The sequence below is a fragment of the Orbicella franksi genome, chromosome 11 (genome assembly GCF_964199315.1).
Source record: "Orbicella franksi chromosome 11, jaOrbFran1.1, whole genome shotgun sequence".
Classification (NCBI taxonomy): domain Eukaryota; kingdom Metazoa; phylum Cnidaria; class Anthozoa; order Scleractinia; family Merulinidae; genus Orbicella; species Orbicella franksi.
The window spans coordinates 14,606,901-14,619,123 of record NC_138155.1 but is presented as its reverse complement, the minus strand read 5'-3'; the positions used below and the strand labels follow the sequence as shown (position 1 = coordinate 14,619,123).

General features: G+C 37.8%; 1 protein-coding gene and 1 pseudogene across 2 annotated transcripts in view; both read left to right on the top strand.

The window, feature by feature from the left end:
• Positions 1–8,088: 8,088 nt before the first annotated feature.
• The window catches only part of LOC145460645 (uncharacterized), a 46,509-nt gene continuing 42,374 nt past the window's right edge, over positions 8,089–12,223 (top strand). The window contains exon 1 of the mRNA XM_081445520.1: positions 8,089–10,298. The gene's annotated coding sequence lies outside the window, so the exon portion shown is untranslated. The remainder of the gene's footprint in view (positions 10,299–12,223) is intronic.
• Positions 11,137–12,223, top strand: part of LOC145460646 (uncharacterized) — a 12,146-nt pseudogene continuing 11,059 nt past the window's right edge. The window contains exon 1 of the transcript XR_014039876.1: positions 11,137–11,147. The product of XR_014039876.1 is annotated as an uncharacterized LOC145460646 (transcript). The remainder of the gene's footprint in view (positions 11,148–12,223) is intronic.

Genomic DNA, 12,223 nt, shown 5'->3' with positions numbered 1-12,223 from the left:
AAGAGCAGGAAGTGTTGGCGTCAATACTGTGAAACACTACCTCAAGAGGCTGTGGCTGGTTTCCATAGCAACCATTTTGAGTAAAACTCTAGAAATTTAATTTCTCTTCTTAAGTGTAATAACACACAATTGATCTTTATTTAAACAAACTTTTTCGTCCATTTGAGGGTACCATACCACCTTAAGGTCATTCCCAGGGGCGGGGCAGAAGACTCCTGAAATTTTCGTATAGGCATCAGCCAACAAAAAATGACGTCACATCCGGTTTAAACTGCGCTTCGCGGCTCGTTTCACAAAGCGAAAAAAAAGGCGTTTCAATTACTCATGATTTCCCTCTATTTGTAAACCATCAGTTTCGTGTCATTTTATATTGAGTATGGAAGGATGTTGCAGACACATTACTTCGACTTTTGAAGTAAAAATTTCGGGAAAAGAGAAAAGTTTATTATTGTTTTGAAGAAAAATAACGGAGAGCCTTCCGTCATCGTCTGGCGAATTTTACACATTTGCAAAACTGGTGTTGTTCCGACTTTTGGTTCTTGTTGTTCGTGATTTAGTGATAACAATAAGTGCAATAGCCTATACTGTTAACAACAACCTGGATGAAGTATTGCTGGCCATAGTTTGCACTGTGTACTACGGGAACATAATTAACAGAAGCCGTTTAGCTCCGAAAGTCGCTGTCACCAGAGCTTTTGTTGCTCTTGGCTCACGTGTATTGGTAGAAGAGACAAGCTGGATCGCATGCTGAAGGTCAGTATCCCACATTCCTACATCTCTCGTTGAAGATTGTTGTTTTCAGTAAGATACAGTACATATGTATTGGTAGTTTGGGGTCATCAGTCTCTTTCTCTTTGGTGAGTGCTTTTAAAACGCCCAGCAAAAACTCGATTCACGGCATGGAAGCTTATGCCTCGCTGGATCGAAATTCGAGCAACATTTTTAAGTTCTAGTCCTCTTTAAAAGTAATTAAATCAATTATTCAAATCCAAGCCATCAGAGGGAATCTGCCATTGAAGCTGCCCTAAGTTAAGGTCCTGTTTATGGACCTTCCCCTTTGAAAATCGTGGGGGTGTTCTTTGAGGCAACACAGGTCCCATTTATATGGTCTCGGGTACCCGAGATAACCCTTCCCCTGAGGCAACTTTATCAAGTGTATCAGATTTTTGTGACCTGTTGGTGACCAGATTAACAGAATTCTGGCACATCGTAGGAGTAATTTATATACAATTTACAGCAAGCAACAGGCATGATTTTGTTAGTCCCATGCATATATGTAACTCTTGATTATTTTGAGATTTTATCTTTATTATGTCATCAAGGCAATTATAATATTTTGATTCCTGCTCCAGCAGGAGGGGGGGGGGGGGAACTCTCCTCTATGTGCTATATATAGCTATGTGCAGCCCCAAAGGGTATGGTTATTCAGCTGTTTTGGTCATAAATACTCTAGGGTAAGGCTTTTGCCCTCTAGTCTTTAATTTGTTATGTTTTTTAGAATAAGCTACCTCAATTTTCATCATTATTGATAAGACCATCGACAAAAGTCCTTCAAAACTTATGTTTAGGGCAACTGTAGCAGTCGCAACAGTCATAAATGGGGTAGGGAAAATCACAGATTATGGTCATAAATAGGTTAAGGGTTTAACTTTTGTGAAGAGGGCCGCACTGACCCCCACCCAATTTTTCTGGGATGTACCAAACACATTTTCTTAGCAGTTACTACAGTCTTGCTTTAGTAAATCAAAATAGTACTTGTTGCCAGGTACTTTATAAAAGTATAACCCCTCCAGAAGCCTTCACAAAGTACATGTAATATCAGGTGCTAACAATTTTTTTTGCGGCTGATTAAAATTTGGTCTTAAATTGTACTGAAGTGGTGCAGATTTAATATAATTATATTTTGTCACACTTAGTTCACTTATTTTAAGACTACTCAGCAGCAACTAGTACCTCTTGTATGACCATGCAGTAACAGTATATTCCAAACAAAAAAAAAAGTACATGTATATGTATTACTATCCTGCCTGGAAGAGTGTGTAGAGAGAGCACACAGTGCAGTGCCCTACTGTATGTCTTTTGTTAGGTATAATAATCTTAAATTTAGAAGACTCATATTGATCTTAGAATTCACAAAAAAGTTGATTTCTTGACAACTCTCCTTTAGCTGTGTCACTTCATAATAAATTAGCAGTTTGGTATGTTGTAGCGTAGAACTTTAATTAATTAAGTTATCGCACCGGTATCACAGAGGTCATGCGTTAGAATCCAGTTCACACCTAATTTTTTTTTCAGGCTATAATTTCACCTTTGCTTAAGTTGTGTATAGTACGTTGCAATGATCAGTCATGTCTTTATAAGTTGATCAATGTATATATGTCCCACTGACTTATACTTTAACAGTCTATCTTAAAGTTTGTGTATTTGTTTTAGTGTGTGGTTCTAGAAAATGTCCATACCCACCCCAAGGAGATTATTGGAAATTCCAGGGATGGGGAGGGTCTTCTTAAAGAAAAGTATGAATAAAAATTGGAATTTCCATAGGGATGGGATGGGGAGATCTCTGTTTAATAAATACATAAATAATATGTACAGACCCATTATCTGATGTGAAGACTGTGCAATATATCCTGGCCAACGAGTTGCCAAGGTGTAGCATCCTTGTTATCAATTTCAAGTACCAAATAAAGAAGATCAGCATGTTAGATGGGAGAGGGGAATTTTTCAAAGTACCATAAACTAAAAATATATATATTTTCCAAACTCAATCATGTTAGTAGTGTTAGTGTCTATTTGTTTATTTATTTATTTATTTATTTATTTATTTATTTATTTATTTATGAATACCTGTGAAGAGGTAGTCATACATTCTTGCAAATATTCTGGGAGTCTCCCACATACCATTTAGATCATCCAGTCCCCCAGGAAAGTTATGAAATTTATTGTCCAAGTAAACTACTGAACCATGGGCTCCAGTGGAGACAGTGCTATTATGATGCAATTTGCAGATGTGCTACATAATATGAGCTTAACAGTTTTGTTACCATAGCAGCAGACTGCATTTCAGACCTTCCCTGATATTCTAGGCTTTTCTGGCCACCTCATGGCCTTGATTAATGTTTTTCAAGCTGAAAATCACTGCATTATTGAAATTGGGTTAGAGGGGACTGGAAAAGATTGAGTTGCCAATTGGGAACATATTTTTATAGCCATATTAGTGTGTTGCCTGTAGAACTATAAGGCTACCAAGTTTCAATGATCTCTGCTGTATATATGGTCTGCACTTCATGTAATATTGGTTTTGGTGTATGACATCATTAGTCCTCTCATTTGCATATATTTTACACATTTTAAACTTAAATATCTCTAGAGTTAATGCAGATATTTGCAAAGGTAAACAGCATTTGTAATCTGTAGTGGAATTCTATTTGATACTCCTAAAAATCTGAATCAAGGAGTAAAAATTTGATGATAGTAGCATGCCAAATCATTGAATTGAATTTATGCTGCTGACATTTACATGTACTCTAAGGTGTTGAAGAGAATTTTGGAGGGGAATTTGGTGTGTTTATTGAATTGTCAGAGGTTGGTTGGCTGGTTTTGTTATTGCTTTGTCATTATCTTCCATGTATTTTTTTGTAAAAGCAGAGTGGTTGATGGCAAAAGCAAAACTGGCAATATTCCCACTTACCTGTGTTTCTAAAGTCATGTTTTTAGGTTTTTGTGGTCAATCTATTAGTAGTTGCACTGTCTTAAATTACAATAGAAAAGATGTGATATTAATTATGTAAGTTATACTTTGGTATCATTCATACCAAAATTATAGTAATTTTCTGGTTCAATGTTTTCCTCTGCATTAATTTGATTAAACTACTGTAGTTTATTTTTTAACGGAATTTAATTCTGTCAAAAGGGAGGTGGGAATCTGAGAACAATAGTGAACTAGACCAACAAATATACAGAAATCTACCACCATTGCTTTCATGGCTGAGTGGAGATGAATCTAAGTCAGACCAAAATTAGAAAAAAAATTACTGATTTATTGCAGGGTTGAAATGGGATCCTGGCTATGGGAGAGTAGGAATCGGGGCTGAGGGGGGTGGGTGGTGTGCTTGGGAATTTAAGAATCTCTCTGAAAGTGAAAACAAAATGTAGGTCTGAAAAGTTTAAAGCAGAGGTAAAAATTATACTTTAATATATCTTGTTTATTAAGGTGGTAATGAGCATAATACCCACTTAGGGTGAGTCATTGAAACAATGACATAATTTATGTTTGTCTTCTCTTAGGTGGTTACTTCCTGGCATATACACCCCACACAGGCATACAATGTTATGATTAGATGATGCAACCTGCTTTCCCATGTTTAACATACACGTAAGAGTATTGATCAGTGGACCAGTGTACAAGTGTGATTTCTCTACTGAAAATGAGAATTGTAATAAAGATACAAAGCCACTCTGGTGTGATTTATTTAATTATTCCTTAACGGTAAAGTGAACCAGTTAAACCAAAGGTTGCACTCTGTAAGATCAGGTGTACAAAAATTAAATAGAAAATTTCACTACATCAATTTTATTAATTAAGTATACTTCTCTGCAAAATATAGTTGGTATGTTGTTGTACTGGTAAGAATATAATTTGGAAATTTTTTATGGGAAATGTTTCCATTTTAAAATGTAGCTCAGATGCCACAACTAAAGTTCTCCTTTCTGTGGTGTTTTCTTTTGTGGTAAATTGTGAAAACAAATTATGTTGACCTACATGTAAGTTAAAAAAATATACAAGTAGTAGCTCTTCTGAAAAAAAAAATAGTTTTAAATTTGTTGTTGTTTCTTCCTGATCATTTTTTTCTTGAACATTTTTATTTTCCTAATAAGTAGTTTAGCTAGCCATAAAAATGTTTTGTTGTCTCTGAGACCATTTTCAAGACAAAAAAGAGATTTGAATATAAAATTTGAATTTTGGGGGGGGGGGGGGTGGGGGGTGGGGACCTTTTCGGAATTTCCCTACAAAGATCACAAGGTACAAGGGAAGAGGCAAAAATAGAATTTTAAGTGTTAAAACATATGTTTTCATTATCAGTTTGGGCCTCTCTGTGAAGCTGCATAGTATACTTGAGGATCATGTTATACACATTTTAATTCCAAATACAAATGGAAACTTGCATTGACAATCACTTAATCTCTTAGCACTGTTTTGTTTTTTTAATAATTGCCTTTTTTCACAAAACAATAATTTGAACATCTTTGTTTCACAAGCTGGGAGGGGGGGGGGGGTGGGAAGGGGTATTCTACAAAGTTTTAAATGGAAAGGCCTTATCTCAAGGTCCATTACCCCTTACCCTTTTGTATACATTTGTACCATTTTGATAAAAATGGCACCTCTTTTGTCGACCTTACATTGCAAAAGGGTAAATGTACCCCTTTAACAAACCTATTTAAGAATACTGCATCCCTTTTCTATTCCCTTGGAAAGAAGTTAATAAATAATATTATAGAATCTCTTCATTCTGGCTGAGGAGAGTAAATGAGAGCTTTTCAACAACATTTTAGAACCATGAGAATGGAATCCCTAAATGACAGATTTTCCTACCCTTTCATACACCTCAACTTGTGAAATCCCTATCATTGAGTTTATACGTGAAGCCTGAAAAAGGTACTCATCGTGAGCTGAGCCTCCCCATATAGGTCATTACAGAGAGCCTTACCACATACACAAGTCAGGAACTCTTGACAAGTACTGTAAGTAGATGCTGGCTTTAAGACTGGTCTGAGCCAGCTTCTTCAGTTTTTTAGCACAAACTTGTTGCTCTCCGTCAATTTCTAGTACAAAACCTTTTCTTTGCTGATCTGGTCCAAGTTCACAGACACTAGCATCACTCTCACGACACTGACTCTATCAATGTCACTCACAGTCTGATTCTTCAGTTTCACTGCACCATGCTTCATCATCACTCATCATTGTTAGACATGAGTTCATTAGCTTGTAAAATTCACCAGCCTGGCAGTGTCACTGTTGCTATTGCCTGTTCCCAGACTTCCTTTTATGGCTAGGTGTAGGGGCATGAAATTTCACTACTGTTTACGAACAATTTGTTTAGATGGCATATTGAAAGTGATGAATTACTGAAAATTGTCAGTATTGCTAGTGTTCTCTCATTTCCTCAGGGATTGAAATATCTTGATGTAAGATTACAAAGAGAAAGCACACTGAAATATAATGTACAATTTTTTAGTAACCTTTCAAAATGGGTTGCCAATATGACAGGGATTAATAGATGAGGAACTTGGTCTGCAAACAGGGCAAATGAGAGGGTTTGAAGAAATTAAAGGTGCATGCTTGACCTTAGTTGGGGGGGGGGAGGGAGGGAGGTATTGGAACTTAGCACTGCTGACGTCTAACACTGTTGAAACGGAAAAATAAATTTGATTATAAATGAGAAAAAACCACGACATGTCCAAATTACTCAATCGCCGTTAAAACTAATCCCCTCGCTTTTTTAAAGGGGTTCACGGCCTGCCTGTAACCAAGCGTTTATCAATTAAGGGATTGCTTAGGGAAAACATATCTTGTTTAAGGTTCTTAACCAATCGTAACATATTTTATGGCATCAGTTTGAGTCATGAGCAAACACACGAGTTTGTGTTAGTGTCGATCGGCAAGAAAGTTCTGCAAAGCGCGTTATGTGTGTGGGTCTGTTCTTGCAGTGATACGATTAACAGCACTCAAGTACTCTCGAGTGTTTGGCAACAGTAAATTTTAAAAAAATGCGCTTCTGTTAATAAGGTTCCCCCATGTCTAGAAATCTGTCATTGTGCATTTTTCTTAGTGTAATGCCTACCTAAGAGAATAGGGTATTTGAATTGAGTGCAACTAACCTAGAATTCATTATTTCCACACAAACGATGACTCCTGTGGAATTCAGCGAGGAAGAAATGGCGACATTTCGTAAAAAACACGCCTTCAAAACAGCGTGTTTTTGAATAAATAATTACCCTGTCCTTCAAACAGACTGATACGACGAGGAAGAAGACAAAATTTTGTTTATCATGGCCAAATAAAACGTTAAAAATATCCGGCCGATTGCAAAATATTGCCATTTTACTTACTGAGAGAACGATTATGCCATGTTCAAATTTGATTTTGCCGCTCAGCGCTCTTTTTTACCGGATGTGACGTCATTTTTTGTTGGATGATTCAGATACACAAAAAGTGCCAGGCATCGCAGTGTTCTCCCCCGCCCCTGGGTCATTCCTCACATTTGCATTGCGCATCCTTATTGCGCATAATTTATGGCGTCATTAGCGCGCGCTTGTGCACGCGCATATTGAAAACATGACGGATTTGCCTTGATATTGAGTTCTGTCAGTTGAAAAATGGCTCTACCTCACCAACGAGCATGGGCACCCCAATTTTTTTTTCAGTCGTTGTAATCAACTAATCATAAGCTTTGCGTGTGAAAAGACTGATCTGATTTCTATTGCTGAAAATTGAATAAATAAGAAAAATAGCAGATACACTGTGGTCTTTTCTATTTTGTTGTCGGTAACCACGTCAAGAAATTTAGTTCAAATTTTTAATCAAGGATTTAGCTTTCTGTCTGAATCAAACTTAAACGTTTATTTGTGTCCGACACAATGTATTGGCTGTAGTTTAATGCGTGTTCTTATGAGTCTGGGTTTACAAAGATGTTACAATTACTGGGAATTTGCTCTTATAATAAGCATTAAATAATGCTAAAATGGGGCATTTTCAATGCCTCACTGCTCCTTAATGAGCATGGGCACCCCCCTCATATGACAAATATTCAGTGGACAAAGTTTGAACGAAAAGCTATTGTCACTTTTATTTCAGAGGAATTACCTTAAGCGCTATTATATTTTTAAATAGACCATACACATTCGTGCGAAAACATTTTAGTATAGATCTTTTTTTTGCGGTAAGATATTGAATACTTGCGTCAGAAATGCAAAGAACAAATGAGAAACATTGCCAATAAATATTAAAACCAATCAGTCGGTGAGGAAATCCTTTCACCTTTCCGTCTAACAACTTGAACTTCGCTACGACTGCAAAAGCCTTAAACACTGTTCAGCGGATTCACACAAAGTCTAACAGGCGGAGGCGAAAGAGCGAAGGATCGAGTAAATGTTCCATCCATGCCTACAACTTGGAAAATGCTATTTTCCAAGTTAAAAAGGAATACACGAAAATTCGGCAATTGAACAATCTGATCGACTGATTTTAGCTATTGGCCCTCTGAACTAACTTTGTCGTGTAATAATAAAACTCTTATTATCCAAGTTTGCTCGGGACCATACCAGGAGAATCTTGGCTCTCGAACTTCCTCGGTTCCCTCGACGTCGCACGGTACGATATTCTCCCATTATTACGGCCCTCACGCCTAGTTAATGAGACTTACTTATCGACTCCATGTAAATCCAGTCGATTTCTTCAAGTTTTTCAGCGTTCCTGTTTTTACGTTTGTAGAATCGTATTGTTCCATTCAACTGTCTTGAGATTATAAATGTCTAAAATCAGAATAACCGGACTTTTTATCGCGTCAGATTCCCACTCAAATCACCTCCATGGTAGTTTTGATTATGAGTTGTTTAGAGCGAAATTATTCGGTTCTTAGACTCGAATGTAAGTTTGGACTCAGAAATAGCTAGTGCAAGGATTTTAATCGCTGTCTGTGGCCTTACAAGATGAAACACAGCGGTGAAAACTGTTATACTGACTATTCTCACTGCATAATTAATTAACTCATTGCAAAACATGCTGTTATTCCATCACATTCCCCCTTTTTCGCCCGTGCTGGTAGCGTCGGTAATGCTTTGCGCCATTTGGAGTTTAAATTTGGCTTCTCCGCTTGAAGTGTGGTCTTTTCGTCCTGCACTCCACAAAGACAGTCGTCTTTTGCGACCCGCCCACCACCCCTGGTGGCGGTTGACCAAGCTCCTATTTAAACAATAGAGTGTTTCTGTCGAGGAACTATCGGCTGATAGTTGCCCCCGCGGAAATTTGATGTTCTTAAAACAAATATTTGCCAGAGAAGCGAAGCTTCGAGGGCAAATATGCTAGTTTTAAGAACATCAACTATCCAAGGGGCAACTATCAGACCGATAGTTCCGAGACATAAACACTCTATTGTCTTTATTGTTCACCACTAAATTTTCTTCCGCGCTAGTTCAAAAGTCATATTGATTATTTTCAAGTTTTTCAGATGAAAGCCGTGAAAGCCAAATGTAAAATTTGAAAAAGAAAACCGACAAAAACCCACTTAATACAATTTAAATTGTTTATTTTCTATAAACCCGCTTGTTTACAGAAAAAGTTTCACGGACGAGTACTATCCATCCGGGTATTTTCCGCGGACGGGCACTATGAGCTGATAGTGTCTCTCCGCGGACGAACACTATCGCGTCACGTGATCGATTTAAACCAATAGCAATCGGAGAAAATTTAGTGGTGAACTATAATTGCTCATATCCTCGTTGTATGCGATGAGGTAATGAGTATGCAGTGAGGATATGGTACAATCATAACAAGTGGAAATTTGCCAGTCACGTGGGCGTCTGGTTGAGCAGTAGCTACGGGGAGAAGGGAAACAAGCCACGCTACAACAGAAGCCATGATGATACAAACTTCAGCACAGGCGGCCCAAGCACGAGATGAGAGGAAATAATTAATGTAAATAAAACGTACGCGAACGTGACTCTTGCCTTCGAGCGGTGTTGTGTTGTGTTACAAAGATGCGATTTACAAGGGTTTGTATAAGAACTTTCCGGGTTTGCTTTAAATACCTAAAATTTAATGTTCTATGAATAAAACTGACTTATCTTGCTTTCTTGTCGTATTCTTTGTTGTTTCACGGTGTTTGAGGCCGTTTGGAAGCGTTTTCAGCGAGTTAGCGCTGCTGGTGGTGTCCCACTAAAAAAAGTGTTTTTTCCTATCGTCCTGGGATTTAGTTTTATTATTTGATTTTTCGAAACATTAGTGTTCGCCACAAAGTCTCCCACAGTGCGGGAAAACATGTCCTTCAGGATAGGGAAGGGGTGCAGGTCCACTTGAGAGCGCCGGTTTGTCTAAAATTTTGTCTACTTCTAATCTGGTCTGAAAACCAGTTGCCGCCGGTCTTAGGCTGAAAAACCAGATCGCCTTTTCAATGTATATGTTAAATTTCCACAGCCTCGATAGCTTGTGATAGAGAAGAGCTCCAAAAAGCTGGCGTCAATCTTATTGGCTGTACCCTTCATCTCAAGCTGTTAGAGTTGGAAAGCACACTGACTTCAAGGTAAAATTATTTTGATCTTAGAAAGGTTTACACTTATTTCAGGTTGTTATAATTATAGCAGTTTTTTTTCCGTTTAATAAATGGGATGATCTTACGACACAACAGTCAGTTTGACATTCCTGTCGGTAAGCTAACTTCTCAATTTACAGTTGCATCAAAAGGCCTTTCCTTTCCATCGTCTAAAACTGAAGCAAAGCACATTATGAAAAGTACTAAATTACACACGAATCGACAATCGGACTAAACAATGGTGAATTTTTTAATTCATACATTATTGTAGTTCATCGGTGGATTTTCGAAAATCGAAGCGATATTAACCTGAAATTCCGTATCACCTGATCGCAAGTTAGCAGTTAATTTTAATTAACCATTGATCACACAAAACCTCTCACCAAGAAAAACCAGATGACTTTACCATCATTTCACTCTGTAAAGGACTACCGCATTAACAACATGTACTGTGAATTTTAACGCTTTGTACTTAAAGAGTAAGGCAGGAAAAGTTTCCCACTATCGTCCTGGGATTTTGTTTGACCAGTTGATTTTTCGAAACGTTAGTGTTTGCCATAAAGTCTCCCATAGTGCGGAAAAAGTGTCCGTGAGGATAGGGGAGGGGTGGAGGCCCACTTGAGAACGTTTCCCGGAAATTTTGTCTTTCATAATTCGGTCTGAAAACCAGTTGCCTACGGTTGTAGGCTGAAAAATCAGATTGCCTCTTCAATGTATATGTTAAATTTCCACAGCCTCGATAGCTTGTGATAGAGAAGAGCTCCAAAAAGCTGGCGTCAATCTTATTGGCTGTACCTTTTATCTCAAGCTGTTAGAGTTGGAAAGCGCACTGACTTCAAGGTAAAATTATCTTGATCTTGGAAAGGGTTACACTTATTTTAGGTTGTTATAATTATAGCAGTTTTATTTTTCGTTATATGGGATGATCTTACGACACAACAGCCAGTTTGACTTTTCTGTCGGTGACCTAACTTCTCAATTCACGGCTGCATCAAAAGGCCTTTCCTTTTCATCGTATGTAACTGAAGCAAAGCACATTATGAAAAGTACTAAATTACGGCACACGAATCGACAATCGGACTAAACAATCGTGAATTTTTTAATTCATACATTATTTGTAGTGCACCGGTGAATTTTCGAAAATCGATGCGATTGTAACCTTTCAGTAATTTTTTGGTTTCTTATTTATCTCATAGTGATATTCTCTGTCGCCGTTTGATTAAGTGTACCAGATTGCCGCTGGGTCTTTGTAACCCAACGAGAAGTTTCGAGGAAATGTTTGTTCTAGAAAGTCAAACCGTCTAATTAGATTTTAGTCAGTATTCTACGTTGTCGAAGACTGAACTGCAGCAGTTTAAGTGGCTATGAAGTAGTGAACGAGGACAAACATACGGGTGAGCTAGAATACTATCAGATTATGATGGACGATCAAATAAACATTGCAATATTTTCGAGATGATTTCCCCGTAAAAAATCGGTCTCCTAGAATTCAAGTGACGTGGAATTAATATCGACATTAATAGCAGGTTTGAGGCCAGTATGGGCATTCAATCGTATGTTTCCGTGAAATTCCGGATCACCTGACAGGCACAGGGAAATACGAACTTTAAACAGTCGGCATCGTCTCTTACCGAGAAATTCCGGATGACCAAACTCCAGTTTCACACCTGGGAGTGTAACGGTCTCAATAGACCACTACAATGAAAGCACGCTTTTCCCACGTTTTTATTCAAACAAAAATAAAGTCTCACCGTTGGACCTTTTAAGTCTAGTGTAGAAAAAATGCAAGGTTTCTTGAAACATCACTCGCAAACTCACGGAAACAGGGACCCAGACGTCCAAAACATATGCCAGAGTGCAACCGCTCTTTAGTCTTCGTAAAGTTTGGAGTGCCACATTTCTCTGCCAAGGGTTTT